General features: G+C 35.5%; 1 protein-coding gene across 8 annotated transcripts in view; it reads left to right on the forward strand.

The window, feature by feature from the left end:
- The window catches only part of TBC1D5 (TBC1 domain family member 5), a 318,415-nt gene that overhangs the window by 132,226 nt on the left and 159,074 nt on the right, over positions 1–27,115 (forward strand). The gene's annotated exons all lie outside the window — the stretch shown is intronic.

Raw genomic sequence — 27,115 nt, forward strand, 5'->3', positions numbered from 1 at the left:
TTCTTATTTGAAAAAATGCCTCAAAATTGAGATAGAATGAACATACTCTAAAGGTAGAAGTTACGATGTAACCTAGAGGAAATTAATTAAATGCGGTATTTGGGAGACAATAATGAACAAACTGGAGAACGAACTGCTCGGATAATGCAATGCATGTCTGTGTTGCTCGTCTTTTCTACTTATTTGCTAGTAGTGACAGTATAGTTGGTTCGAAGAAAGTGATAAGCTTAATGAGAAAGCTCGTCCTTGTCATGAAAACATTCCTCAAGTACTCAGTTATACACAGTGGCACCTTAACTACCTGTAATTTTCCAGTCATTGAACACATGTATCAGAAGGGCAAAATAAAAAATTTATTTTAAATTACAGAGTTGAAACAACTTTGTCACATTTTCTAAGTCCCTCACCCAGATGATCTACTCTGTGTGGGTGTATCTGCCTATAAATCTTCTGTTTACTAGTGCTTATTAAAAAGCTATGTCAAGTTTTGCTCAGTCAAGTTTATTACATCAGTTTAGAAGAAGCTGATGTTTTGCTTTAAAATATGCTGGTAAAACATCGTCCTTTTGACTTAATCTTTTTCACTATTTCTTCATTGGTTTATAAAGCTTTTTTCAATGTTAGAAAATGAGAATGAACATCTAGGGGAAAGTATTTCAAAACTTGGTGATTAAATGAAATAGCTTTTCTAGGTCAGTGTTTCTTTTCTATTATATTTGACATCTTAATGATATGGAGCCATTTTAGTCTGATAAACTAAATGTATTTTTGTACATATTTTTAGAAACTTGAAAATAATCTTTTGCAATAACCTAAAATAATAAACTGGAAAACCAGCTTGCTTCTAGTCTACCCCAGTCAAGAAAAAGATAAACATTTTCTCCTGATTTCTGTTTTCCTTAAAAAAAAATATTGGTAATTCTCTCAACTCTGTTTCAAGAAAAAACAAGATTTTCACCCTGTTAAAAAACCACTGTAAATTAATTTTACCCTTTATTGTGCCCAGAAGCAATTAGTTACCTTGACTGAAAAGGTTTCTCATTTTTATCCCAACCTTAACATTTCTATGACATACAAAGTTATTAGGATTGAATTGATGTTTAAAAGTGCCATTAATTCATTTACCCCAAATGTTCATTAACAATGTAAATGTATGCTGATGTTCTATGAGACAAGGAAGTGACTAATGACTCTTCGCACTAACAACACTTAAAATGAATAGAAACTTTAGATAGCTAATCTTGAAGTAATCAAGACCCTCATTCAGCTTGGCATCTCTGTATGCTCTAAAACAGCTGTCAACTGTTAAAAATATATACACAACACACACATACGCACATGCAAAGATAAAGATATGTAAATACATGGTTCCCCAAGTCATAAAGGTTACCAACTATGGTACATTTTTTATGTTCTATCTATGTAAATATTTTATATAAAGCATCCATTTCATCTTCATAGGCTTTTTTGCTGTGAAACACATAGTGCATTTTAATTTGAAACTTTATATATCCAGAATAAGTCTTTGAAGTTTTAATGTTTCATTTTAAGTAAAGCATATGCTTAGTTGGTGTTAGGTCTTTAGGCATCAAAGTATACAGTCGTTCCTGTCTGTGCAGTCTGTCCATTGTCTTCACAAAAGTATTTCAAGACAAGGTTTTTCAATGCAGCCTCAAGTTTCAGGCACGATACAGAATCAACTTGGTGTAAATCCGTATATAAGTCTTTTGTATCATGTATCACAGAAATATGGTGGAGATGTGGTCTATCAGAGATGTTCTGTGCAATATTGTGGAATATCAGGACATCTGAATTGGTTTTTTGAAGCCGTGCTAGATGCTTAAATATTATCTTGGAGGCAAAGCAATAGAAGCTTTCACTGAGATGAGGTGATTAGAAAAAACCATAGCACTGATAGTGGTGCTGAAAATAAGTATTTAATTACTGAGCTAGTCAGATTTGTTAATCTTCATGAAGTATTGTATTTTTAGTATGTGCAACTGATACCAAAACTTGATGGAAAACCAGGAGATGTCATGTCCAGCTGGAGTTCTGAAATTCTCTCACGGTTTTCATAAAATGAAAGAAATCTCAGAAGTACATGGATTGCCCTTATGTGTAGCTGTTTGGAAAACTGCTTGCATAAGCTACTTTTTGTTCATTTGCTGTCAGCTTGAAAGGATATATTGTGTGGTATTCCAGAAATATGTTGATTGAGTCTAGTAATACTCAGTGCTTTTATTAAAATCTCGGTGAATGGTTAGGGAGAAAACATGGGGGTTTTTGGAACAGAGCTGTTAGCACAATGGAGAGCACATAAAATTCAAAGTATTGTTGAGATTTTGAAGAAGTGGCCTGAGAAGAATAAGACATGGTTCACTAGGAACAGCTGCAAAGATTAATGTTGCGGATGTTAGGCAGGAACCAGTTACCTAGCTGAACAAATGAAAGTAGATCATTACAGATGAGGTAAGTGTCATTTGGAGAAAGATCTGGGCGTTTGTAGCTCTCCAGATTTTGTGTAACTGATGAACTTTGAATCTTGAGTTATGATGAGTCATGAGAATGTGCTTGTTTACAAGTTTAAAAAATTGAGGATAAGCCATTAAGATAAGCCATAGAGATCTTTTTTCTATCCCTTTAAAATATTCCAGAAAAACAGTTAAGATAGTATTTTAGTCCTTTTCTGTTGATTGATTTGGCCTATTAGTTGTCCTGTTACTTTCTTTGTGTCATGATTTATTTTCAGGATACAAAATATTTACATTGCATATACACTTACATATGCTTTCTTAAATACCATTTTTAAATAGTTAAGAAATAGATAAGAAATTGATGTCAGGGATTCTCACTTTTGCAATCTGATATTTCAAATGGGAGATTTTAGTTCTTTTATGAAATTTAATTTTGCATTGTTTCTTGTGAATCTGGTTGTATTTTAATTTACATTCACATATGTATATGTGCATTATTATGTTTCCTTTTGACTACAGTAAGTTGATGACATCTTGCTGCATTTTCTGTTCTAAGAATCCTCATGGTATTATTTATTCTAACAATATTTTTGAATGTTCCCTTTTGAAACAGAGATAGACCTCAGAGAAACTGATGAATCTTAGCTCTCTTTGTCTCCAGCAGAGACTTTATAAGCCCTAAATTTTTGAAATTTCAGAAACTTTATTCTTGTACTTCTCCCTGTGTATTGCATCTGACAAACTGCTTTGGTCATTGCCAAATGCTTGAGGCTTATATTACACTGAAATGTGATAACTAGGTTAACTGTTTCTGAGCTGCTGTAAGTTTTTACTCTTAAGTTATAGTGTTCACCACATTCTGACACAAGTTTTGAAGAGCATAGTAGGTAGTATTCCCATTTCATTGATGTAATGAGAAAGTTGATCCTCTAAGGACAGACTTGAACAATGCATTTAATACTCTTCAATTTAATTTGCTCAATATCACAATTAATACAATTAAGGTCACTTGAAATGAAACTATTAACGAATTGGGTAATTTACTTTAACAATGTCAGTGTGTTCTCACAATTACATTTGCTTTAATTAGTGTACAAGCTATTATTTAATAGCATACTTCACATAGAAAAATGTAATGTGTTCTTTGTTCTTAATAGAGGAAAAGGGGAAACCTTTAATGGGTCTGAGTGTTTTGGATTTGGAGTTTGCGGGGATATATTTCATGTCTAAAGGCTACAGTTGGTGGTGAGGACAGAGAAGGCTGATGTAACTGGAAGGACAAAGATAATGACTGGAGTGTATGACTGAAATTAATCCAGTTGAGACAGATAAGTTGCCCACCTCATACTTACTTAACATTGCATCCGTCTTGAATCTCAAGGCTGCCGTGAAAAAATAGGAGATGATAAGAGAATATTCATATTTCCATTGTGACCATATTCTGTGTATTTCTGTTGCTTGTCTTTGGACAATTCTGTTTTCTACTGTTAATCTCATAACCCTGATCACTACTAAGTATTTCCATGGAGAACTATCCCTTAGGTGGAATTTGAGATACCTGGTTTATATTGGTGTCATACAGGAAATATGTAAAAAACAGAGCAGAATGAAGTAACAAAGTAAATGCTGTCTTGTCTGGACCTAACCAGATGATGATAGCATATTATTTGTGCTATCAAATAATTTCCCCAAATCTTAAGTGTAATTCACATGGGACTGTTTTGGTTGCGGGTACATCTTTTCACATTCATTCCAGAGTTAAGTGAATTTTTGCTCTCAGCAAATTGTATTATCTCCTAATTAGTCCATAGCTATTCAGTGCTATGAGTTGGGTTTTTTTGCCCTTACAACCCCTTTTATTCAGGGAGGCAATGCTAATGCAGATTGCCCTGTATGGTGTTTATTTGTTTCCTTTTTTAGAGATAATTTAGTTTAAAGGAGACAACGACAGAGGTCTACATCTCTCTGTGTGAGAAGTACTTTCCTAGGTAAAAGCGATTGAGAATGCAAATATAGTGAGCTCTTGAAGCTTTATTATTTTCTTATCAAATATTTTTTGTTAGAGTATTGTATGACGTCATGTGTGTCATATAATGTGTGTTCTTTCATCTTCTTTCCAGGGAGCAACATGTACATGAAGTATAGCATTGTGTTTTAAAGAATCCTTTTAAATATGCATGCTACTCTGTGTTTTCATTAAAAGGCAAGATTGGAACAGAGAACCTCTCTGCATTACATTGGAACAGAACATGCTGAGGGTTGTGATTGTTCCTAATGTCTTTGGGATTCCATGGTATGGTTTGCACCAGGCCCTGAGAATGCCCTGTGTTCTTCATTCATGAATTTTACCCTTCAGCCAGAAATCTTCAGTGTGCCCCACCAGCACAGTTCTTGCTAGTGGTCCTATTCAAAACTTTTGTGCTTCTCCCCCAGGGCTTGGTTTATCCTTTAAAGGCACAGGTATGCTGGAGGAGAAAGGGCTCTCTTCAGTCTGTTTCGCTTCATATTGGATGAATAAAAGCAACAATGGTTTTTACATCTTCAAATGCCATATGCTAGCATAGCAAGCATTTTAATATTCATTTATTAATAATAACTGCTGTTAGGCTGGCTTTTAATTGAGCAGCAACAGGATTGTAGTGACAAAGGCTATTGGAGCAGCACTGTATGTCTTGAGCTAACTCATGCTGTCACTAGCTCCTTCCCAACCACTCTTCATTTTTCTTTTTTCTGTATTAGACATTTTTATTAAGAGATCAGTTAACAGCAAAGCTATGCAAATTTAAAAATGGATATATTTAATACAGAGTAAGTTGAAAATAGTCATCACACAGTTCAATTTTTACTTGAAAGACTGTATTTTTACAGGTGTTGTCATGCTCTCAGAAATTTGCCGGTTGTGGGCAATTTGTTTTCAGTGCCCTACTGCAAATTTGTAGGAACATGCAGGAGTATTTTTAATTACTTCAGCTGTGGGAGCAAATGGGAGTAGCAGAACGTGGGCTTGCAGATTACCAGATTCTAGAGTTGGATTTTCCTCTCTAGAGGATCTGGTAAATCCACTTTTGGTGGTTTTGGTTTTGGTTTGGGGTTGTTTTTTTCTTTTATTTGGTTTGATTTTGGTTTTTTGGTGGCTTCACATGAGTTGCACATTGCATTAATTCCAGTTTGGAGGTTATTCTGTGACGTGCGTAACTGGCCCAAACATCATATAGGGAAATCACCTTCAGTGGTTGATATGGCAGATACTAGAGAAGACCTTTTTGACAGCAGGATCTGTCTATAGAATGGTTCCACAATCCCCCCCACGCCATGGGCAGAGATGCCACCCACTAGATCGGGTTGCTCAGGACTCTATGCAGCCATCCCTTGAACGCTATCAGGGGTGGAGCATCCACAGCCTCTCTGGGCATCAACAACTTCTCTTGAAATAAGTGAAATCAAAAGTGTTTATTTTGAAAGTTTCACTCTAAATCATTATATGAAAACAAGACCATTCTCACTAATGATACTGGCACACTACCATAGCTCAGTCATCTCACCTGGGAGCTTCCAGTCCTTTCCAGATACAGCCCTGCCTGAATACTGGCATAAATCACTTGTCAGCCTCATGTCATTCTTTGAATAACTGCTTGTGACCCTACTTGGGAAAGGCTGATTTGAGCATTTCTTTTTCTTTTCCTAGCTTTTCCCAGCTTTTCCCAAATCTGGGTTAAAGGTCAGATAGTTGGCTTTCATCTTGCTTTCTAGTATACCTGTAGCATAATATCTGTAGTATAAAAGGAAAGGATGCAAGTTGAATGAAAAGGATTTTTTTTTTTTACTATAGTAACGTACTTAACAACAAAATTAAAACAGAATAATCTTTTTTAATACAACCTCTGTAAATGTAATTAAGAGTGTGTTAAAACTAGTTCATTATAAGAAGTTATACAGAAGCTAACAATGAGAATGGAATCATTCGTTTGAATATTTTACTCAGACTTTATACAAAAATATAATGCAAAGGTTACTACCCATAAACACCTCACATATTAAGTGTTTCCAGGCAATAATCAACTTATGTTAAATGACTGTATCTCCTACATATGGAAAAGGCAGATTCTCTTAATTTAAAAAAATTGAACTGTACAGGTTTGATTGTACTTTTGTATGTATAATAAAAGACTAGTAAATCAGAATTCTTGCTGAAGCCAGCGTGATTGGTACAGGATCATAATTAAATGTCTAGGTTCACTTCTGTCGTGATGTACAGAAGATTGTAATTTACAAACCAGTGTGTGAATTGTGTGCAGCTAGCTCACGTTACAGACCTCTGTATCTGAGATTAAATGTATGTTAAAACATTATTAAGGGGTTTAACTGTCACAAATTTGATTGTATTAGAAATTGATTGCTCTATATAACAGAAATATGTCAGCACAGATGGATTCTTTCTTTCATGTATGTGGACATTTATAAGATCTGGAATTCCTTATTTTAAAAAGGGAAGGGTTCAGTCTACTTTCACTTAAGTGATACTGCAAAGCTTCAGTTCTAGGCTTCTGATTGACTAATAAACCTTATTCTTTAGCCTTCATGTTAACCCCCTGTCCTTGTCCTCCTTGGACATGCAAAACTAAGAGATGTGGAAGGGGAGAGAAATAAAGTACCATCAAATTTATTTTAAGTGGTAAGAAATTATCTGGTAAGATGTGTATTAGTTGTTGACAATCTGGCCTTTTAACAAAGAAAAATAGGCCTATGCTTAGGTTGCCACTGCTACAACTGAAACAGCTGATACTTTAATGAACAACATACTGAGGGCCATCCAGGACATAAGGCAAATTAAGCAGGTTACAAACTGCATATCTTCTGTTTAGGTATAGGAGATCTCCCCAGCTCTGACAATTAGCTCCACTGATCAGGCAAGCAGACAGACAGAAACAGAAGGAGGCCATTTGTATCAATTTGAGGAACAGAACTAGTAATGAAGTAAAATATCCGTACCAGATAGTTTCACCTCTGCTTTGGAACAGATATTTCTAACTGCTGGTTTCAGCTTTGCAATAGCAAATAAATAAATAAATACGTGTGCTTAACAAAAGCTTATTTTCTGTTGTTTACAAATTGAGAGCAAAGAAATAGTAATACTTCTAACCTAGAGGGTTTTTTAGAAAGGAGAAAACATTTTCTGGACATACAAGCAAATATAAATCTTGGTAACCTGACAGCTTTGTTTAAATGTTGAATTTGAGTTTCCTTTCATGAAAATCTTTTCAAAGTACAGCAATTCAGCTGTGAAAACCTGAATACATTAATGATGACAAAGAACCTCTGGAATGAGCCAACATTTGTTTTTGTTCTTTTACAACGTTTCCTGATGAATTGCGCATACAAAAGTGTTGGAGGTTATTTTAATTTTCTTTTCTTACTTTGATAATAAATGTCTCCACTGTTTACCTTTTTGGTTAAGGTACCTTATTATTACTAATCAGCTTTAATTATTTATAGCAAAATGACTGTGAAAGATGTTTCTTTGATGTCGAAAAAGTCAGGGACCTGATCCTGATCCTATTAAAATTAATGGCTAGGTTCCAATTGACTGTAAAGGTAACAAGCCTGAGTGCCCTTATTGTCTAAGGGAGGCAGGCATTTAGCCCAGGGTACTGGATTGTGGTTAGTTGGAGTGCCTGATTTGGGAGAGCTCAGATTTCAAGCATTTGGTGTCAAGCATTTGGTGTCAAGGTAGAATGCATATAACTGACTTTTAAAAGTCCCAGTCTTCATTTGCTCATAAGATACACAATAATTAAAAAAGGGCTAAATATACAGGATAATGGGAGAACACCTTTCTTTCCAAACAAAACTGAGTGCAAAAATGGGCGCAGTGAGAGAAATATGGATAACCTTTCTGCTTTTATCTGTCTTCTTCCACAGTCAACAAAATAGCAAATTAACTCAAGTCTAAGCAATACGGGATAAGGACCATTATGTTTCAAATGCACATGTGCAAGCTGATGTTTAAATCTTATTTTCTATAAGTGAACTGTCACCGGGGTTTTTTTCTGACTATTTTAAGCTTGAGATTTATGTGGATGTACATATACACACTTTAAGACAAGATTTAACACTTCTGTCAGATCTAGAATATCTTTTAGTTATTCATAAGTATCCCTGTTCAGTTTTTTCATCATGTTAGATGTTTAGATCACTGCATCAATAATCATGTGACTATAATGTTCCAACAACAGTACAAATGACACAAAAGGATATAGCAAATGAGACTTATTTTCATTAGTTGTGACAGTCACACAAGCTTATGATGCTGTTTGTGCTCCATGGCTTGAACTGCTTAGAAAGGGAAGCAGGACTTGCTTGGGATGTTTGTTTTGCATCATGTGCTTACCTCATCCTTTTAGAAGGTCTCATATACCAAAGATGTGACGAAATTAATTCTCATAACTACCATGGGAAGAATACCTAGCCTATATGTTCTCATGCAAAAAAGAAATTTGAAGCTAATGAAATTATATGCCTTGTTCATACAAGAGGTCTGTAGCAGGGCCAGGAACTTGATCCGCATCGTTCAAGGTGCAGGACGCTGCCTCAGTGATGATGCCATCCTTCAGCTCTTTCTTTCTTGCAGCCAGTTTGTGTGAGGCAAGTAGCTAATAAACTAAAAGAAGGGTAACTTTGGTGCAGAACACATGCACACAACTTTTTCATGTTTTATGTACAAGCTTAAATATATCAGCATATATCAGCTTAGAAATTTCAACTAAAAATATTTTTGGTAATGGAAATGAAAAATTATTTTAGAAGACATAGATCATTGTCACCTTTTCTATTATGAGTAAAGATAAAATGTTTTTAATTGTCACCTTTTCTATTATGAGTAAAGATAAAATGTTTTTAATTTGTTAAATTATTCCCTAAACTTTTGTAAGTGGTGGCTCAGTACAGATATATATGGGTGTTACTATTAAAATATGATTTTGGCTACAAGTCTAAGGAATACTACTCCAGCTTAATGAACTAATTGCTGATTTATCTGTGGATATTTATTTCATTGTTTTATATATTAGCATTACCAGGTCCTGTCTTAAGAAGAAGGAAAATACTTCTTAGAAAAGTTTTTCAAAGTAAGCCCTACAGTGCTGTGGTTTAGTTGATGTGGTGGTGTTTGGTCAAAGGCTGGGCTCGATGATCTTTGAAGTCTTTTACAACTTTAATGATAAATTCTGAGTATCTTAATTGTGTACAAACACCTGGCAGTGAAATGCTTTTGCTTGGATACTAAAGTGATAAACAGTATCACTTCCTATCCTGGGATAGGAAGACTATGCTCATAATTTTTAACAAATCTCATTCAGTTTAGTGCAACTGGGACCATATAACCAAAATATTAGCAAGTAGCCTGTATGATAAATTTCTCCACTAAAATTTTGATATCCCATTACAAATTGTTATTCTTGATCTTCCTAGGAGTTAAAAGGCACAAACTTCATCCAGATAAAGCTTTTATGGTGGTGATAATTCTTTTCTTCTGAGAAATTAGATTTGTAATGGAATCAATGATTTAACCTTAGGAAAAATGAACTGTATAGTGTTTCAGTACTAAGTGCAATTGAAGGGATAGTTCATTTAATACATGTGAAAATACATTTGCAATGATGTGATAATGTTTTGAGCTTTGTTATAAAGGGGTACATTTTTTACATATTAGTTGTAATTTTGGAATATACTGTTGTTGTTTTGTTTCTTATAATTTGAAATATTTAAAGGGTGGAGCAATGAAACATAAATCTGCCCATTATTGGGCATTTCTACTTTGCACTCAGATGAATTCTCATCAAATTTGATTTACTGACTGGTGGCCAGAACAGATGTTATCTTAATAGAGGAGAGAAGCATATGGAGCCACAGGGCCACCTCCAAAATACTGTGACCCAATATTGGTTCATTGTTTCTTGAAGTACAAAAGAAAATACTTCTTTGCAAAAGTGTGCAAAGCTCCATTCTGAATTATTACAGCTGGGTCACCACAACCTTATTGGCTGAGTAAGATTGAGATTTTATTGCCAGAAAAAGTGTAGTATTAATTGTTGCTATTCTTAAAAATAAATAAATAAATAAAAAATATCCTGGCAGATGAGGCTGTCTTTTGCTTATTTGAATTTGAAAGAAAGGAAGGCTGTAAATCAGAGCTTACACTGTGGAAAACTTTAGCTGTTTTAGGGTTCTTGTGACAATTGCTAGTGAAAATGTCTGTTTGAAAAGTTCTGGAATTGACATTTTTCTGCAGAATTTAATGTATTTTATAAATTTATGATGAACATGTGGCAGTTAAAGTTGTGGCATTTACACGAACTAAAGTTACACCATTTTAACTGTGTCATTAGAATAACTAATTGTTCAAGTGAAGATTTTTAGGTTTTTTATAGAAATGGTTTGCAACATATGCATTTCAGGAGCAAACTTCTGATTTGGAAAATACCATGTAAACACAGTATTAAATGCTCCTTTGCACTTTTTGAAAGAGCATATAAAACCTGCATTAAATGGTCTTTGTCTCTTTCTCATATACTTAATTTTTACCGGGAAAAAGATATTTTATTTTTGTAAAAGGAACTCTAAATGAAAACCACCGATTTAATTCTGGACATGAAAAATATCCTGAGGATTTCTCATCTTGGATTTAATATTATATTTGTGATACTACGAGTCCTCTAGATATCACAAATTTAGGAAGATAACTTGGCGGTTTTCTGTGATTTTGAAGACACTTACTCATATCTGTCAGATTCAGTTTGAGATTCCTATGGAAAATGAGCCTGCATTTGGAATTCTCATTACTTGGCTAAAGATAGAATTATTTTTCTTCATGTTATTCTGTTCCATGATAAGCTGTAGTTCAGAGCAGCAACTTGGAAACTTTTGAACAAAACTAACTGTTTTGGTTTTTTAATTAATACATAAAGATGCATTTAGGTTGAACATTGTTTAAATTGTGACAATCTCTTAAATACAGAAGTCAGATACTTCTGATTTTTTTGGTGAAGTTGAAATCAGTTGTCAATTGATAGTTTTGATAAATGTAACAAAATTATAATATTTGCATTAAAACAATACTGAATATTAAGATAGGAAGTAGTAGGGTCTGAAAATCCTGTAGTAAATTATGTGTACGGTTGTAATTTTCTGTTAGCCTAGTATAAGGAGCAACTTACACTGTGGATCTTACAGCCTGGGTACTTACTATAATAGTACCAAGTCTATGCTGCAAGAGAATAAAAATGAGCAGTTACTTTATGACTCCTTCATGCTATAATCAAGTTAGGGAAAAAAGGCATGATTATTGAGAAATCTTATTAATTAGATGTATTTAAGGTAATTTAAACCTTTCAAGATTACTTGAAGTGCTGGAAGACCAGCATGGGTCTTTGTGAAATGAGCAGAATTGTAGAAGTACCATGTTCAGCCTCCTGCTGGTGCCATTTCTGGCTTGCCACCAAGAAATAGCCATTAATGGCTTAACCCAGGTTACTACAATGAAGTTTGTACACCTCATAATTATTCCCCTGTTTAGGTGATTACTTTGACCATCAAGTGATTTTCTGTTTATAAATTGAGACACCACTTTGCATCAAAGACGATGAGTTGGTCTGGGGACTTAATTTATTTATTTCTCATTTATCAATTGCTCCAAAGTCTCTGTCTGGTTTCAATTTTGATGAAGTTAAGGCAAAGAACAATTTGAGGGTTTTGGACTCAGTCTGGCTATTTTTCCTTTTTCAGACCATATGCCAGTGCTCCAAAGGCCTGTGTTGAGGCTGGTTAAAACAAAATAATAACACCTATGAAAGGTCCCACTCTGAGATTATGTACTAATTTCAGACAAAAATTCTTTTCCTTTGGTGTTTACGAATAGCACTTTTCAAACTTTGCCTAGAGGTAGGGAGGAGTGCTTCAAAAATAAGATGTTAAAGTAAAATTACTATAAAAACATGTAATCTTCCATTTTACTGTATTTCTTCTTCTGAATAAGTAATGCTCTAATAAAAATTAAAGAGCAAGTTGCGTTTCGAAGATCAGGTCATCGTAATTCATTGACATTAGGCCACATAACTGAATAATGTCTTACTTCAGTGAAATACATCAAATGAGATCAACAATTATGACTCATAAACATGCCTTGCAGGCATAAAACAGCAGGGAATTAGCATGTGAGGCTGATAAATATGCATGTAAATAAGCTCCCAAAGGAATAACATGGGTTTGATTGATAGGTTTAGAATTGGAACATATGTAAACCCCTTTATTCCTCATTCTGGTGTAGCTAAGTAAAGATGCGTTTTACTTGTTAAAAGTTTCAATAACTTTGTAAATCTTAATGCCACATCTGCTTTTGTGTGTGCAGGCACGTGTGAGTGTCACTTGAGAGATTGATTGAATTGTCTACAGGGTAGATGCCCTCACACCAAGACTGTAGTGTTTGCGTGTGTATATTGGAGCGGTTGTGTATGTGCATGAGCGTGTGCACGTATTTGGGCACTGCATGTTAGGGGGTGTTGAGCAAAAGATTATTTTGGGGGTTTACAGATTTTAAAGTTTGATTCCGTAGTAGGAAACTGAGCTGTGGTATAGGCACCAGTATATTTATATTTGCAAATACATTTTGCGTTGAAGTTAATTACTATTTATATTATAGAAAGTCCCACAAGTGCTACTACATTTAAGAGTCTGGCAGTGATTCTTTATAAACTTCCATTTTTGCTGGCATCTTACAGCTTGAGCTCTTATCTACAACTTCAAAGTACCTATCACAGCAGTATCTCTGTGTTGATCAGCACAAGTGTTTATGCTGTGCAGAGATTTACATCCCTGTTGTTAGAAAAGTATAACATATATTGTGTTTATAAAACATTAATACTTTGCCAAATACAGACCAATTGGTTGCCATTGTCATGTGGCCTGGTGTGCATCTGCTTTATTACCATTCCCTGCTATTAGGCAATAAAAACTTTTCCAACTGATGCACACTTACTGATGTTGCATCAAGCTGTAATTATGCTAAAGTGATCTTAGACCAGTGGCAGGCAAGATGCAGAAATATTTTCAATAGTATGAAGTGTGTATTGACTGTAGATTGTGGTTCTGGGCAGTTCATAGCTAAAATAGTCATTCAGAGCAATTGGAAATGGGGCTCGAGCAGAGATCACAGTTGTTCACATGTAAAAATCTCAATTCTGTAATATCTACCTTTTACTTTGAGATACCTTTTTGTGGAAATAAAGCTTCAGCAAAATACTTCTTCTATTTAGATTTATAGAGTAGCAGAGAACATATTTTCCAGTTAAGATCAGTAAATTCAGGAGCTACCGCCTATTTCTGAGATCCAGCTCTTTTTGCTGCTGAAAACTAAATAAACTTGTAGCACTTCGAGACATCGCATCGAATCTCACATGGCTTCTCAAGAAGCAATTTATAGCTTCCTTGTATAATTTGTATAGAAATATTAAGTTGATCCCTGCTCCAACACCATCAACTGCTTAACCCAGAGTGTAACAGCCTGTGACACCAAGAAAAAGTGAACCCTGTACACAGACTAGGGGAGGACAATTTTCCTAACAGAGCTGAATAAGCAGATTGCTATCAGGAACTCTGATGGACCATGTTTCTAGCTGCATAGCACTGTCCTTTTTCGCAGAGGATGCCTAGATATCTCTTGAGCCAACAGAAATAGAAAATAAACCACTTTTTTTTTTCCCTGACAGTGTGCCTCTTTTTACACTCAGGGCCGTGACAGGCTGTCACTCAGTTTCAACTCCCCACAAGGAGTGTCCTTGAATGGTTCAAGAGAAGCCAGAAAATTGTTGCTAAGTATTTTTTTTCATTCACCTCTAGAATTTTCTACATTTTCTCCAACATGTGTGAAGCCACTGGGAAATATGGTTAAATGAGTTAAGCAGACATCACCCATCTGTGCATCTCGGGGAAAATAAAAACAGTGCTGTCCCTCCGAGAGCTTTCTTGGTACATAACCAAAATCGGAAGAACAACCACGCTCTAAAACTAAAGAGCTATGCAAAGCTCTTGCAGGAAAAACGGGAGGAGCACTTCAAAGAAACTGCTGCTTCTGGCTTACCCCAGTCTTGCCGGTGCGTGGCCTTTGCAGAATGTAAGGTGGTCCTGTCACCTCTGCTCCTCCCAAATGCCTGAAGGCTGCTGGACATGACTGCACATCATATTTGCTTCAGACAGTGTTAAAAACCTGGCATACAGTCTCAGCTCTGAATTTCAGTCCCCTCACAAGCCAAAACAATCACGTTGCAGCCTTCCCCTTGTTTGTATGAATGTTGTACAATTTTAGATAGAAGGCATTGCAAGAACCCCACTTTTGCTCAGTTCTTGGATTTACCCTTTAATATTGTTCATTGCCGCCCTTTCTACTACTCAAGTGATTTGTAATTTGTATCTCTCAAACGGTTCCCACTTGGATTTCTCATGCACTGAGAAGTCAGATGCCTGACATTACTGTGTAAAGTTAAGTGCTTGGGGTTAATGAGTGGCATTAAATTTTATGAGGTCATGTCCAGTAGATGTTAAAAGAAGCTTAAGGGAACTTTATCACTGATAGAAATTAACAGTTGGCACAAAAGAATGCCTGAGGGAGTTCAGTTCTAAGCAAAAATAAAATAGTTGGTATAAAAACTAAAATATAGAGTGATTGTGATTAATGTAAACATTTTCGTTAGGTAATTGGTTACTTGCTGCAGTAAAAGAAATGAGACCTCACAGTTTCAAAGGAAAGAATATTATTGTATTTAGAAAGCAATTAATGTTTCTAGTCAAATAAAAAAAAATCTACATCACGTACAGTATTTATATTCTTTCACTAAATATATAACCTTTGGGGCTATATTTATCAAATAGTCAAGTCTCCACTTACTTACATTAGTTTTTTCTTTGGGCAAAATGTGTTCTCCCTAGTGGAGTATGTTATTTTGTTTCATTAAACCTTTATTTCTACTCACATGCATTGCTTATGTTACAGACCAAATGAGTAAATTCTGTGTACTTAAGTCATCTAAGGTTTATGTTTTGGGGTGACTGATGGATGGCATGAAAATTCTGTTTCAAAAAGAAAATGGCTACATTAACTTATGGATAGATTTGTTTTGCATAATTATGTGGGGAACCATTCAGTAATTACACTAGTATTCACATGCTGTAATTTTCATCGTCTTTATTCACTGTCATCCCAATGAGAGGAAACGGAAACCTTATTCAGATGTATATATTCTTTCTTGCTCTGTCTTACAACCTGCAGTCATAGCATATAGCACTTTTTCAAATAATGCCTTTGCTTGAGTAAGACAGCTATTGTCTTGCACACAGACTGTTTTCTTTTTGGCGAAAAGATATTGGACATTTTCTGTCTTAGAGAACTGGGGTAACTGTTGAGAAAAATCAACTACTACTAAACATTTTCCCCATTATTGTGTAAACTAAATATTCAGCCTTTTGGAAAACTTCCATATAACTGTGTGGCACAAGAAAAAATCTAGTCATGCTTGTCTCATTTGAATTTTAGAAGTCGCATATTTCTTACATCTTCAAGTGCTTTGTACTTGCATCCTCAGTTCCATTATGAAGTGCCACCAGGGATTGACACTACTCATCCTCTGCACAGGAGGGCAAGGGTGGAGAACAGAAATCTGTCCCATGATGAATTACATACTTTTTTGCAGAAATGTTTTGTGAGGAATTTCTTTCTCAGTATCTACAACAAGAGCAATCATTGTTTGACAAACCACCTTGTACTGTAGTAAATAGAAATGTTTTGTCATTCTTGCTGTCAATTTGATATATTTTTATATTCTGATGTACCTGTGGACTTTCATCTCTTAGACATCTAGAGTTTACTGCTAATGCATATATGCCTTTGCTCTTCAGATTTTTCTAGATCTGTCACTCACAACATGCATCTGGTTTTGCACCAGTGAAGTACACAGTTGGTAGTCTCCAAATTGACTAAAGGTTGATTTACAAGAATTTTGATTAAAATCTAGTGTTTTCATTATGCTTTGGCATAGTTTGATTTGGCAGCTTAAAAGCTCTAGCTCAGTACTTCTTTTATACTGTTTGATGACATGGTTTTTTCTTCAGGTAAATTAATAGAAAATGTAGGGTACTGCTTCATTTCATGTTCTCTCAGTTACAGGTCCACTGGATGTATAATGTATTCCAAGAATTAGCAGTCTTAATAAGACAGCATCAAACTAAGAGTCCAGGGCTTTCTGACTTCATCTTATAAAACCAAGCTAGGCAGCTTTAAGCTGAGGTGTCCCTTTCTGATGCAGGTTCCTCCTGTATAGTTAAGTTGATTAGGACGAGGGCTGTTCTGTTGGGGGCAGGAACACCCAGTGTTGAGCATATGAGTCTTTGTGACAGCATTGGTTGTCTTCAGGTTTGGGGTTTTTTCCTCAGATGTCTTGCTCATGTTTGCCATCAGGTAACCTGATTTTTATTTTTTTTTAACAGTGCATTTCTGAATTGTCTTACTTTTAGACTCTGCTGCTGCTGGAACACCTTTTAGCTTTTACCCATATAACTTTAAACATAACCCAGAAGCTAAGTTGCTTTTTTGAAACTATTCGCATAATCAATTTGTTAAGAAAAAACAAAATGTGTTTTCTGTTGTGTTCTGAATGATGGATGAAGGAAGTAAAAATCACATGCACTTCTAGTATGCTGTGTTCATAGTTAAAGCACTTTGTGTATGCACTTCTAATATGTTGTGTTCATAGTTAAATTAACCATTGTTTATCTCTCCACTTTTTTTTTTTTGGGTGTGTGAAATTCTGCTAAAATGTGTTATTTAGTTACATTATTAAAAATGTATTTATGCAGTAGATGTGAGCAGGATCCTATTTCTAACTAATTTAATAGATTATCCTCCAATTTATGTTAGTATAAATTCAGAGTAGCCTTTTGGACCTACAGATCTGGCTGCTTCCAGCAGTGCTAAAAGGAATTGTGATAGGGAAGGAGGAGGCTGCAACTGGAAGGAGGTGGCAGAGCTGAGCTGGGGTGACAGGGGTGCTGTGGATGCCCAAGTGCCTCTCCCTGGCCCTGGACATTTTAGTAACTGGCTGCTTCACATGGGACTTTCTTCATCTCTTACTGCGAGTTTTTAAAACTGTGGCATTTAAGGAGAGTCCAGTTTTACATCTCAGTGACAACTTCATAACTTGAAGTTTCTCATCTGCTTCCTCTTCCTCACAGCCAAACCCCGCAGTTCTGCTGGTGTCTCTCGGCGGGTAGTGCCAGCCCTTCCACTGGATGCCAAGTAGCTCCACTGCCATTTAGTTTTCATGGGCCAGAATTTCCATGTTTCCATTTATTCTTTTATTTGTTTATTATTCCAAAATTCTTTTATTCTTTCAGGTTACCTCCTAGCCTTAAATGCTGTCTGTTTTCCCATTCCAGACAAGCAAGTAGCTAGTGACGCATGTGTCACCGCAGTAGCCACGTGGATGCTCTGATTTCAGGCTGTCCCTCTTTGCATGCATGTGCTGGGCTAAGTAAAGTGGTATGATTTTCACAGTGTTCCTAAATACATTTACACTCAAGAAAGAAGATCCTAAAAGTACATTTTGCTTTCAGAAGCCTTTGACATGTGTCAGTAGTGTTGTAAGCCATCAGCCTGCTGCAGTAGCGTCCTTTGATAAGAAACAACAAAGAAACAAAGCAGAATTACCCCTGCTCTTTTTAACCCTAGTCCTTGTTATTATGAGACCACCTCCCCACCTTAAGGAGGTGAGACTCTGTATCACTACCACGTGGCTCTCTGAGCAGGCTGGCCTTCCTCCTGCTAAACCTGTTAGTTGAAGATCAGCTCACTGCTTGTTGAAAGGGCAATTCTGTTTCAATAAAAGAGCACTTAATCCTTTCTCGTTTGTCTTCTACTATCTATTAATATTGGCAAAACAACACAATGTTAGAAAACTCCTGCTCAATCTCTTTTGGTTCGGGGTTTTTTTTCTTAGAATCAATTGAATATGCATTACTGCTTTTGAATATGAAAATCAGACTATACATACATATTATTTATTATCCCAAACAGAAAGATTGCATCTATCTATAAGATAGAAATGTGGTTAACATTAGTATGTAATTGAAGTAAGTTAAAGGACAATAGTAACCTTCAAACATATAAAGAGATGGTATGTTTTTCTTATTGTCAGTGTAAATGGTCTCTGGAGACCACCTTTTTACAGTGATTGTGCATGTCTAAGATGAAGCAAAGCTGCATGACCAGTGCTATCTCAGGAGGATGCTGAGTCATTAACTCATGTTTATTGCCTTTTGCCATCTTTAGATTATTGCAATTTATAGCTCAAAGGCCTTTTAGGCATTTTATAAGTTAAAATTAGCTAAATTCTTCTGGATGCAAGTGATAAGTCACTCGGCATTTGTATATCATCAGGGTGTAAGTTCCCAGCAATGATGCCAGGCGGCTTCTAAGATTTTTCTTTTTCTTTCTGTGCAAAGTCTAATTGTGCTACTTGTCCCTAGTTATACTGGAGCTAATTTGTGATTTTGTAAAGTGTGTGTGCTCTTAAAGAATTTACTGAAGTTAAGAGATGATATTATTTATTAGGTATACAGCTTCCACTTCAATCAGACTACATTAAAATGTCGGTATCTTATCCTGGAATCTTTTGAGTCACATTTGCTGTTGACCTAGGAATTTGGTTAGGTTATACATGATAAATGATCAACCAGGTTATGCAGCAGATACAGGCTGTAGTACTGAGCTTATGAGCAGAAGTGCACATAATATACTATGGGCCACAGACTATTGCACTAGGAGAAATAACTGAAAAAAAAGAAGAACTGCATTTTACTTTATCCTGTGGATTTTTTGTTTTACCACTCTTATTGCTGCTGGTAGCAAATTCAATCCAGGCATTACTGGACTAAATGTGTATTGACTTCAGTGAGTCACATTTGCTTATATAAGCTAGTATTGTGTGGTTCCCATTAAATGGGAAGTCAGACTATTTTTCCATGCATGTGCATTTTCCAAGGTGTTTAAAGCACTATTTGCATCACAGTTAAACTTGGTCTTCCCATCATGCTCACAGAGTTTATATTAAAATACAACTGGATGTAAATTATTTGAGATTTTGGTAACTTTCAATCACCTGAGAATTCTTCTGAAGTATTTCTATGAATTAGTTCAGAGCTATTAGAGCAAAATTCCTTATTCTGTGTATTGGTTTTAGTTTAGTGTACAGTGCATAGCTCAGTATATTTTGGTAAATGCAGAGGCTTCAGTAGGAAAAGAAAAAATATAAGTCCCTTTAATATACTTATTGTTGAATTTATTTTAAATTGAGCTCCACGGGACTACATTTCTTAAACACTGATGCTACATTCTAATTTCAGAATCAGTCATCTAGATCTTTGTATATCTTTTCCTGTCCACACTTCTTCACACATACGTTTTACATGAGGAACAGTGGCATGTTAATTTACAGACTAACTTAATGACAAGGTTGGTGTTTAGATTTGTGAACACTCAGAAGCAGTTTCACTTAAAATGGAAACCTTCTTATTTTTATGTGTCTTGATTTAAAAGGATGTGCATAGACAAAATTGTTTCAAACAGATTTTGCCTGGAGAATACGCAGTTTACTCATATATGCGTATACACATATGCAATTGTGAGTTTATATGCGAAGATCATAGAAGATGCCACTTGATTGTCATAAATCAGCAATCCAAAAGACACCAGAATTGACTGGGTTTGAGCAACATGCAGTACAAGATATTATCTCCAGAAGTTTTTGTTCCTAAGTGCAAACTAATGTGCCTGCCTATCAAATTGTTCAAACAGCTTTCTGCAGGGCTAAAACAGGCTTTGATTTTGCACCTTGGTTCCAGCGTTCTTTACCTACTTCCAGATGTGACCAGCTTTCACTGTCGCAAGATTTGCATCTCTGTGGGTACTGTATTGTGTTTTACAATTGTGTTCCTTTAATAACTCAAATAAGTTTAAGGGGAAAAGACACTGATTATATTTTTTCATGTCAATATTGAAGGATAAAATATTTGAGCCTGTGTAAGACTTTTGTACTTCAAATGGCAAGTTCATCAGTTCATCTTACAGTTCATTATCTGCATATATCACTAATTATCACAGTGTATAATTTTTTATTTTATACGTGGCAAAATATAATATTTTAGGGCAGAACTGATGAAACTAAAATGCTATCGGAAATCTGTGCTGCATGCATTCAAAGTGTGCATCTAATGCTAAATGAACTTGAAGCAAGGGATGGAGTCAGGTTTGTACATAAAGGATTGCTCACGCGAAAGTTGCATCGTATTTATTTCAGAAAACGGAACTCGCTCAGAGTGAAACGTTCTTCAACTTTCCAGCCTAATAATTATTTAATAAATATCAGAAGTGCTGTGCACTCAATTCTTTAGCTGAAGGCATTATTTTCAGTGTTCTGTGCACCGCTTCGAGCGTGCCCCATTTAATCATTTTAAAAGCTTATTTGGTGTGAACCGCACGTACCGCCGTGGTTGCGCGGGTGCTGTGTGAGGGCCGGCCCGGGCGGGGAGCGGCGGCCGCGCCATCCGAAACTCTGCAGCGCCCTCTCTTGGCGCGGCGCGGCACCGCCCCCGCCCCGCCGCCCCCGCAGCCGAGGGGCCCGCAGCGCCGCGGCGTTTTACTTTCTAAAGATCTGCTTCGTGTGGTAAAATCTCGATTTGCCGTATGTTTTCGGGATTAGTACTCCTTTTCTTTTCTTTTTTTTTTTTTTTTTCCCCTCCTCCCACTGCCGTTTCGGTGTATCAGCGGACCCGAATCAGAAAGCTTCGGTCGTCTTTTTGTATTTTATTTTTTTCCTTTCTACTGAGATCTTGAAGACTTCCAAACTGCATATTTGGTGTTGTAGAAATACAAATTGTCTGCTCTTTTGTAAACCTTTCAATTATCAGACGGTTCCCTTTCAAAATAATAGAGGAGCTTGGAATCACCCATGCTAAAATTAAGAATTTATAACTGTATGGAACAGATGTTTTCATAAACATTTGCTATAATTAATTTCAACTAGGGGATTGAAGGAACAAAGCAGTTTTTCCCTCTTCAAAACTTTATTGCCTTTTCCCCATACAGCGAACTCAGAAATCTTTGCTTTAATATTGTTAATGAAACAAATTTACTCTTCCGTTTGGTTTTCATTGTGGAAAAAGGAAAGCTTAATTTAAACAAGATACCGGTCTTTGGAACAATGGAGAAATACCCTGAATTTCGAACATCGGATATAAAGGATTAAAATACAGAGCATAAGTGTTTAGGTGCTCATTTCTGAGACCACAGCTCTGTAGTGTCAATTGGCAGAGATTCCTACGTATTAGAATAAGTTTTATCCAGATCAGTCTGGTGATCTGTGGAGTAAATAGTACAAAGGAATTTTATGTTTGAAGAGTTGTGAACCTTGGTGCTAGAAAAAGCAAAAGAGTCTCGTGGCATTATATATAGTTTTAATGCATAGTAAAATGCTTATTGTATGTTGATTACCCCTTTATACTCACAATAAAGGTCTGCAATCTGTTAAGCAATTTTTTGTTGTTGTTTGTATTATGTGAGGAACACATTTTGACTAAAATCATTTTTCCATATTTGTATTGTCACTAGTTTGGGGGGCATATTTTTTGGAATGTGTATTAGTTTAGGGCCAGCATTTTGATATTATTATGAAAAAGAAAAAAAATCCACACATTATTGTTCTGTTTTTACCAGTTCCTATATATTATATCAATATCATTTGAGAAAAAAAAAGGTTCAGTTTTTAAAAAAAGAACAGCTTAATTGTTTTACACCTGAAAGAACCAGTGCAGCTGCAAGGATTTTTTGAGCAAACTAGAATTCCTGACTGATCTGTCATCTATAAAGTGTGCAAAGAAAAATAGGTAGCTGTCATTAAAATTACATTTCAGCTTTCAATAACCATTTAATGAGTAGCGTAATTATATAAGTATGGTACCTCAAGTACTTCACTCAATAATTAAAAATAATCTCATCTTTAAAGTGAAAGCGCTATAATTATTATTTGACTTAACCAGGACCACTGTTATGATCTCCAGTGGCACCTCAGATTGTTCAAAGTGGTTTTGAAAGTATAAATTAAAATTGGATAAATCATTAAATTATTAAGCTTTAAATATGCTGAAAATTAATATAGCATGGAATTTTGAAGTCATGTTGTAAGAATTGACAACCTTAGACTGCAAGCATAGATTAGTGTTAAAATTTTTCTTGTCTCTAATCATAAAACACTGCATTAATGATCGAGTGTTTTATATCAACTTAAATTTTCACAACTGTTAAATAAATTTTGTGTTTTAACAACATTTTAACCTTTGATTAGAATACAAAGAAAATATAAAGCAAAGTGCAAACAGGTCAGCAGAAGAATCTGTCTCCATTATGACACTTCTAAGCAGGGAAATGCAGATTGATTTCCTAAGTAGGGTCACTTTTATCACAAATTCCTAAACTGCCAGCCATAAAACCATTTCATAGCTGACACAAGAGTGGTAAATAGGTTATTACTATATATACGTGTGCCCACACATAGACATGCATATGTGTATGTATACATGCATAAATAAATATGTATATATGTAAAGACATGTTCTCAGTATCAAAGCATATTTTCAAAAAAAAAAATAGAGCTTAATTATTTTTTTTAAGTAGGAGTACAGCCACAGAGCAAGGCCACGTCACTGAAGCTTCTTGTCTTCGTGGACTTGCAGTTGCTTGTGGTAATATCCCACATCTTCTCCATAAGAAGTCCAGTGCTGTCCAATTTCTTCTTACTACCTGAAGAGGAAACTGTGCACTGCACCTTGAAAAACCTCTTCTGTGAGAAAATACACTATTGGTTGAGTCACCATCCCTGAAGGTATTTAAGAGACAACTGGCATTTTTAAAGATCTGGCTCCTGGGGACATGGTTCAGTGCTGGACTTGGCAGTGCTGAGTTACTGGTTGGACTCGATGATCTCAGAGGTCTTTTCCAACCTAAACAATTCTGTGATTCTATCAGTATAACAGACTGTTAAAAAAATAAAAATACAGAAACTGTGTGTGTATTTCAGTTAGGCTTTTCCTTGTTACGGTTTCTACACGTGATTTTCAAATAATCTTCAGGAAGTGTATTTGGCATCCTCCTTATTCTGAGTTCTCCTATTTCATGCAATGTCTGTAATCTCAAATATGTTCTTACATATTTTTACAAAGAGTTCTTACATGTATTCTTACAAAGAAAACAGTTACTGCAAGTGACAAGCCCATGTGTTCTGGGTGAATATAATATCCTAGCAAATGTACAGTTCACAAATCCTTCTCCATGCGTCTCAGAAGTCTAAAGAAGCCAGCATTTGCAATGTCCTTTTTTGACTGGTTAGTGAAAGTGTCAGTTTTGAGTTGTGCAAATTCTCTTGAAATTTGCAGCTATGTCCAGTAGAGCTGGGTCCCAGCTACTCGAGTCCTAGCTGCCTTTAGCCCTTGGTCTTCATGCACAAGAACAGATTTTGCTAAAATGGGGCAGCTGAACAGAATTCTTCCAAGAGAAAGTTTTCATTCGCAGAAGAGGGAGTTTCTACAGTTAAAGCAGCAGCGAGAAGATATCCAGATCATTTTCAGTCCCTTTGGAAGGATATAGCCTTATTTTATTATTGTATTAAAACCAGTAACTACTTTAGTGCTGTAAGCCATACTTACTTTGATATGGATTCTTGTTATGGTATTGCTTGTTTACCTTCTTTTCTCTCTGAAAGTGTGACAATATTTATTTTACCTTTTTTCCCCTTAGCTTTTGCTTTTGAAGTTAGGAAAGCTTTTCACGAGGTGTGTGGTAGGGTTGGTGAGCATCTTCTTATTTCTTCAGTAGACCCATTCTTCCAATAATTGAGTCTCAGAATGAAAGTAAAGAGTAGGATAATACTGAATCAAATAGTACTTTTAAAGGAGACCACAAATTTCATTACCTCCATCATGAATCTTATGTTCATAACTGTTCAGTTGGGTCATTATCAGTGAAGAAGATAGAAGTAATGTATCTGTTCTACTGAGAATTCACCATACCTTTCAGGGGGAGTAATTGGAACTTTCCTGAGGAGAGGTGATCCAGGACAGGGATTCCCACAGCTTAATGTCATTCGTTAGTGAAGAAACACTCCCTTTTGTTCTCAAGTATCGCTGACTAGGGAAACTTAATAGGATTTTCTTGAAAGCCTTTTTAATAAAACTAGGTAAAATTTAGAGAGTCTTCTATTAAGTCAATGAATGCTTTGCACTTTGCTTTATGATTTTTATCCCTTTCAATGAAAGACATCTTCATCATCTTTCAAGGTGTCATAACAGACATACCTGTCTGAAAAGGGATGGAGCAAGAGAGCAATCACAGAAGTGCCTGCTCTACTAAATCCTGGGTTTGGGAACTGAATACACCTAGTCCTATCCAATTTTGGTAGCTGCTTCTAATGGAGCAAAAGCAGCTCTCAAAAAATGCCCAACAATAACTTGTGTGATAATGAGATTTATTAACAATGGGTATATAATTCAGAATGCTAAAGTATTTTGGTGATCATTTAAATAAAGGAGATTACTGTCTTCAGAATAAAGCAAGCTACACTTAGAGTAGTTTGTGAAGAACAGCTCAGTGGTTGTCGCAGAACCAGGATCCCACCAAATGTTTCTTGTGGGACCCTGGTTAAAGAACAGCTATTTATCCTGGTCTTCTTTGCAAGGTCCAGTTAACTCTTCAAGCAGGAGAAATGGTTTTGTTGAAAGATGGTAAAGGCCTTGCATTTTTTGAGAGATTCTTAAACTTCATTCTTAGAAAAGGAGGACGATTGTGTTGCCATTCTTGAAAAGAGATATTTTTCAGCATACACACTTAGCATTGTGTATGAGTTTTCAGGTCTGACTAGTGTGATAGGTGAATGCTTAGGAGTTGTATAAATATAAATAAAGTGTAGTGGGACCCATTTTGATGCTGTGTGTCCCTGTAGCAGTTGCCCAATATCACTGCACCTAGCCATATGGCTTTGAAAGAGACTGAACATAGTTCAGTCATTTCTCTGAATGCTCAGGATCAGATGTGGAGATGGGCAATATATGAAAAAGCGTATTACTGAAAATTGTCCCAATATGGGAGACTATTTTACAAGATATGAGGAAAAAAACGAACAGATGGTTATTAATAATGGGAGGGTCGACTCCTGGATGAAATATCTGGTGTTTTTAATTTAGTTGAATTTAGTAAACAAAAAGCAGATTGATTGAGTAGGATTTCCATTTTCAAAATAAATTGAGAGAGCTAATTAGTGAAATCAACTGGACTGAGTGATATTAGACTAAAATGTAGTAGAGGTTTGGGATTTATTTTAGACAAAGGTGCAAAAGTTAATAAAAAAACTGCATTCCAAATTAGATGAGAAAAAAACCACTTGAAAGTTCTATGCCAAAGGGAATGATAAAGTATTTTTAAAGGAATGTGAGGAGCAAGCAAAGATCCTGAAAGAAACAGAAAAGCATCTTGATCTGCAAAGAAGGCCACATCCTGAATATCAGAAAGTGTGGGGTTATAGTGGCAATCAGCAAAAGTTAAGTTGAATTAGATCATAAGAAGGGAATTTAAATTAACAAGAAAATATTACTCGACTGTGTAAAGAAACTTTCCAGGGAAGAAAACTAGAACCATTGTGCAGTGGAAGTGAGCAAATGATAATAAATGTAATCCAGGTATGGTATAAATCGGAAAATATTTAATTTTCAGTAAAAACAAAATTTCAGGCAAAAAGACCTGAAAATAAATCAATAAAATAAATGAGAGTGTTGAGAGATACAATAAATTAGCACAGCTAATAAAGATTAAAGCATCTGACTTGAAGAGAAAATGTCTTTCAGGAATACTGACAAATACTGTGGCATAGAACAGTTTTTTAGTATTTTACTTCACAGCTGATAACACATATTTGAAGAAGTGGAAATGTAGTACCTGTACTTAATCAAAGAGGGAAAAAAAGTGATAGCAAAGTATCTGCATGGGCTGGCCATTATCTGTGCAGAGTTTTAGAAAAGTTTTTAAGAAAGAAGTAAGAGAGAAAAGTAAAGCAAATGACATAAGTTCTGTTGCAGGGGGTTTTTTGTTAAATGGGAGATTGTGGCCAGCTAACCTGCTCACCTTTCAAAATATACATTAAGGAAATACATTAAGTGTATCTGGACCTCAGTAAATGATCTGATGTAGTGCCACAGGAGATGCTATGAAATAGAAAGGATGGGGATTAATGAAGTATAGTAATTTTAAGATAAATAAAAGAATGCAGATTTTTAATGAAAAAATTATTTTTTGGTGAATTTTGTGGTTGAACAGATCTTTTCCAGTGTTTTCATTTACTCTCTTGCCACAGAATAAGAACTGATAAACTTCTATTAAGAAAATTTATTAGAAGGTAGCATCTAGTGCAGGAAAAAATAGAGTATTCAGGTAGGATTGGTCCTTTCTGAAGAAGAGAGGACTGCAAACAGTATGAAATTGTGCGAAACACAGTATTGCACCA

This window comes from Manacus candei, unplaced genomic scaffold (genome assembly GCF_025592945.1).
Source record: "Manacus candei isolate 608988 ecotype Guabito, Panama unplaced genomic scaffold, ASM2559294v1 h1tg000072l, whole genome shotgun sequence".
Taxonomy (NCBI): Eukaryota; Metazoa; Chordata; class Aves; order Passeriformes; family Pipridae; genus Manacus; species Manacus candei.